Below are 5,000 nucleotides of genomic sequence, written 5' to 3' on the forward strand. Positions count from 1 at the left end.
AAAGATAAAAAGAGAAAGAAAAATAGAGGTAAAAAAAAACCTTGAGGCCAGAAAACAGAGATGAAAGGGATACAAGTGAAGAGTCTGTTCTTCCAGAGAGAGAGAGAGAGAGAGAGAGAGAGAGAGAGAGAGAGAGAGAGAGAGAGAGAGAGAGAGAGAGAGAGAGAGAGACCCCAACCATACAATTCACATGGGATTATCACTTCTGACAGCCTCATTACTAAGGCAGTCATTAACACACATGGAGATACAGACAGGGGAGAACAGGTATGGAAACAGGTGCTAGAATAACTCAGGTGTTGTTATTAGCACAGGTGTTAAGTTACTGGTACAAGTTCAAGGGACAGGTATCGTATCTCTCTGTCACTTAATATCGCTTCAATTTATTTATGCATTGAGTTCACCTGGCATTAGTGCAGCATATAGTTTTACATTTCCAATCCATAAGTTTCTCTCCCTACGGTGATATTGGAGGCAAGTAACACGGCGGCTTTATAAAAGGGATAATATTAGAGACATTAATATTCTATAACTCCAAGCTTTTTTACGGCTTTTAATTTGTTGTATATGGAGCGTCCGCTTTTTGTACAGCTGCGCACTTGTATATAATTGCTTTCATTTTGCAGATGAATGCATTTTTTTCTCCCCTCAGCGCGGGATTACAGCTGTTGTTTGTGTAGAGTGCACGTGCTTTGTTTTTTCCATCCCTTTTTTGAGATCTACTGCGTGCCTACGTGCGTGCATCTTAAATTAAAAACGGAAGTACCCAAGAGACGCTGCAAAAACGCCAGAAATGATACACGTGGCAGTCCTTCTATGATAGATAAAACAGGTACAGTCCCCCTCTGGTATGTAAGTTCATGTGTTGTTTTCACGGCGGTAAGTGTTTCTCTGGGCTGAAGTCTTCTGATCTGATATTGCGTTAGTTATTAGGTTCTGTAAAGAGACTGTCAGTAGATGCGAGGATATGACACTGAAGGGAACATGAAACACAATGGGAGTGAGTGTGGCAAGATATTCTGTTTTATAAGGAAACTCAATATAACAGAGCACTGGAAACTAAAGGGAACATAAAACACATTGTGGAGTCAGTGTGGCAGGATATTCTGTTGGCTACCAGGTTTTGTAAGGAAACTGACAGTATATCACAGGATCAAAAACTGAAAATAGCAAACACAAAGCAGAGAAGGAGTGAGTGTGGCAAGATATTCTGTCAGTTAGCGGGTTTTTTGTGAGGAAACTCATCGGCTCAGAAGATTGGAAGATGGGAACTCAAAACACAGAGGGCGTGAGTGTGACAGGATAATCTTACTCTAAAGCTTACTCTGTACTGATGATTATTGATCTTTCACAACTGGTAACGACCAAGAAGAGTGCAGACGTTAACATCACTACGAGAAATAACCAATATCAGCAGATTTCCGGTCCTCAAAAACACTTCCACATCCACACACTCGTCTGATCTAAGGGACAGTTGCACAGTCACCCCTTCTCATTTGCTAGCTAACCAACAAAACTGCTTTAGATTTGTCCAGGCGCTTACTAACATGGGGAGCGTTTGGGTTCGGGAGCTTACAAAAAGACTGAGGAATTGGCCAAGGATCTCAGTGGTGGGTCAGCGGTAAATTTCTGAATAACAAAATGATACTTTACTACTTTTCTGGTTTGGGAGCTTAGGTAAACACTGTAGAACGGACCCTAAAGCTCTCTCTCTCTCTCTCTCTCTCTATTGACTGCATAACAATCGTCGAACTGCGCCTGGTAATGATCAATAAGGCAGAAAACATTAAAATCACTGCGCAAATAACAACAACCTCTGGAACTCTTTGCCTGCTTCTGTATTTCCTCCTTCCTATGACTTGGACTCTTTCAAAAGGGAGGTTTCAAGGTACTTATCCTCCAATATACGAGGATTGTTTTTGATTTCGCTTTGGGAACTGCCACTGGACTGGACCTTTTTATCGATCTTCTTGGTTGCCCTTCGCCTGTGTCCATCTGACATAGAAGAAGAAGAAAAAAAATCCACTTTGCTAACCCAGGAAGCGCTCACGCAACCAAGCACTGTTCAGGGCACGTTTGATGAAGACACTGCGATGTGATGTATTTGGTCTAGTGCGCGTCAATACCATGTAAATGAATTATAAAGAACGTAAAGCTGAACACAGAAGCTTGTAAAAAATTTAACTCTTTGAATGTCAACGGAGATCATACAGCCAGATACAAACGATTTCAGGCTGTACTTTAATTAGATAGTCCTTATGATTTATATGAATGCGATACTGCTTAGATTTGCCATAAGCCATGCGGAACTGCACTCAGAAAAAAATAAATAAAAATTTCTCCCCTAAATAACGGAAGGAATCACAAAACAAACTAATGACAGCAGTGCAAAGTTAGAAAGAAAATTAATGTACACAATTTCACTTGAATAACGAAAAAAAAAAAAAAGAAATCACATTTGAAATCACTTCATAAATTACTAAGACATTCCGATGTGAATTATGTCAATGCCTACCAACTATTAAATTCATTATAAGCGACAAGGACTTACACTAACAAATTACTATGGGATTCAGAGGCCGCGTGACATCGTTTCACGGGAATAACTCTCAAAACAAATTGATCAAATGGGATCATACTTTGACAGAGCTTGTTTCAACACTCCGCTAAACACAACAACTAAACAAACTCCAATCCAAAACAACTAAACATATCACTCACACAGTATCATATCAGTTCAGGAAATTTTTTTCACGTAAGGGGAACACTGGCCAAGGGAAACAAAAAAACGAAAAAAGAGTCCACTGAGGTGCTAATCCTAAAAGAAAGGTCGAGAGATTCATCCAAACCTGAACAAGTGTCTTGAAATCTCCCTCTTGAAAGACCTTCAAGTCACAGGAAGGAGGAAATACAGAAGCATGTAGCGAGTTCCGGAGTTAACCAGAAAAAGGGATGAATGATTGACAAAGGTTACATTACCAGACTCCAACACGACTTATCATCACGCATATCAGCACCATTTATACAGACTACAGGCGAGGAGGCCTTGAGGGGGTTATCGCCACCTGTGCCGGGGCTGACAACACTTGCATGGCGCTCACCTGAGCCGGCGATGCATTAGGACAAGGCGGTGGAGAGGTTGGAGCACACCTTCGTCAGTGATGCAGCATGTGGGACACCTAATGAACTCCGGGCTATGGAATGTGTAGCGCCTTGACGAGAGAGAGAGAGAGAGAGAGAGAGAGAGAGAGAGAGAGAGAGAGAGAGAGAGAGAGAGAGAGAGAGAGAGAGAGAGAGAGAGAGAGAGAGAGAGAGAGAGAGAGAGACCTTAAGAACTATTCCATTCCTCTTACACTTCCGTAATTTAGGGAAACAATGCAGAGAGAGAACAGTTTCTAATGGAAGAGGACGCGGAGGACAAGTAGAAGTACGAGGAGGAGGAGGAGGAGGAGGAGGAGGAGGAGGAGGAGGAGGAGGAGGAGGAGGAGGAGGAGAAGGAGGAGAAGGAGAAGAAGAAGGAGAAGGAGGAGTAGAAGTACGAGGAGGAGGAGGAGGAGGAGGAGGAGAAACGCCCGTGTCTAAAAGCTGAACTAAGCGTGTGGTTGAATCCCGCTGTGTGGAAACCGTGTACCCAGAGATGTCGGGGCCAGGGTTCGAATCCTTGTCTTGAATCCTTAAGCATCCCCATCCAGCCCTGTATTGTTGATGAGGCTGATGACGCATTCACAACCTCCGCTCTTTACTCCATAAATATTTTCCCTGAGAGGCGAGTGGAATGAAACACATCTCTAAGCGTTTCCTTTGTACTGCGTCATAGTTCCTTATTCTGAAACGCCTGGGTCTCATAACTCTTTTTTTTTTTTTTTTTCTAAAGGGCATCAGTAATTTTAGTCGTGTTCTGGTGTTCTTCCTGTTGTTGATGGTACAAATTGTGAACTGTCACTTGCATCATAAAAACACCCATCAGAACCACCAAGAACTTTAACTGCAGCGCCTATTAAAAGTATTCGTTGCCAAACGAACGATAATTTGAAAACTTCCAGTAACTTTCACTGCTGCTTGTTAAATAAATCCTTACTGAACCATCACTAAAATCATGAAACCATCCTTTAAAACTACCAATAACTTTTACGACAGCTTGTATAAAGGAATCTTACTAAACTAGAATTAAAATCATGAAAGAGGCCTTGAAAATTCCCAGAACCTTTTACTTCAGCTTATTAAGAGTAATCCTTGTTAAATATTACCAGAATAAAAAAAAATCATTGAAAATTCTCAATCATTTTCAATACCTGTCCAAGAAATCTTATCTGAACTGTCACAAGAATCATGGAAGTATCCTTGAAAACCCCCAATAACAAACTGACATTCACCTTGTTAAAGAAATCCTTGTTAAACTAGTACTCTTGAAAACTGCAAATAACTTCCACTTTCCAGTTTGTTAACCCTTTAAGCATCAGAAACACTAAGCTTCACAAGTCACTTATTATGAATCAAGAAAGGAATTAACGGAGATACAATGCAAGATGACGAGAAGACAAGAAATTTTTAATGCCTTCATACCAACAAAAGGAAATTTTTAATGCCTTCATAACAAAAGGAAATTTTTAATGCCTTCATAACAACAAAATTATCCTAGAGTCCACGCACTTTTGTAATAGTATCCTGAGTGAGAGAGAGCTAATGTCGTGGTACTTAAGGGGTTAAAGAAATCCTTGCTAAACTATTACCCTTGAAACCTCCCAATAACCTACACTGCAGCATGTTAAAGAAATAAAACTCCCAATAACTTACACTCCTAATTCTAATTAATTTTGATACCCTTGAAAAATCACAATAACTTCCACTACGTACCGCCTCTTAGATTAGAATCAGCTGGAATAATACACAGGAACACTTGATGATACACTCCACGATGCGCACTTCTGTATTCACCGTTCTATTACCTGACTATCGTTATTATTCCATAGTTTTACGGCTTCTGTTTCCGCGCAGGGTTT

The 5,000-nt window shown here is 40.7% G+C and overlaps 1 protein-coding gene and 1 long non-coding RNA gene across 4 annotated transcripts in view; one reads left to right on the forward strand and one right to left on the reverse strand.

Moving 5' to 3' along the window:
- LOC135093679 (uncharacterized) overlaps positions 1 to 5,000 on the reverse strand; it is a 204,124-nt gene that overhangs the window by 118,491 nt on the left and 80,633 nt on the right. The gene's annotated exons all lie outside the window — the stretch shown is intronic.
- The window catches only part of LOC135093677 (uncharacterized), a 62,507-nt gene that overhangs the window by 1,287 nt on the left and 56,220 nt on the right, over positions 1 to 5,000 (forward strand). The window lies entirely within an intron of this gene.

This window comes from Scylla paramamosain, chromosome 43 (genome assembly GCF_035594125.1).
Source record: "Scylla paramamosain isolate STU-SP2022 chromosome 43, ASM3559412v1, whole genome shotgun sequence".
NCBI lineage: Eukaryota > Metazoa > Arthropoda > Malacostraca > Decapoda > Portunidae > Scylla > Scylla paramamosain.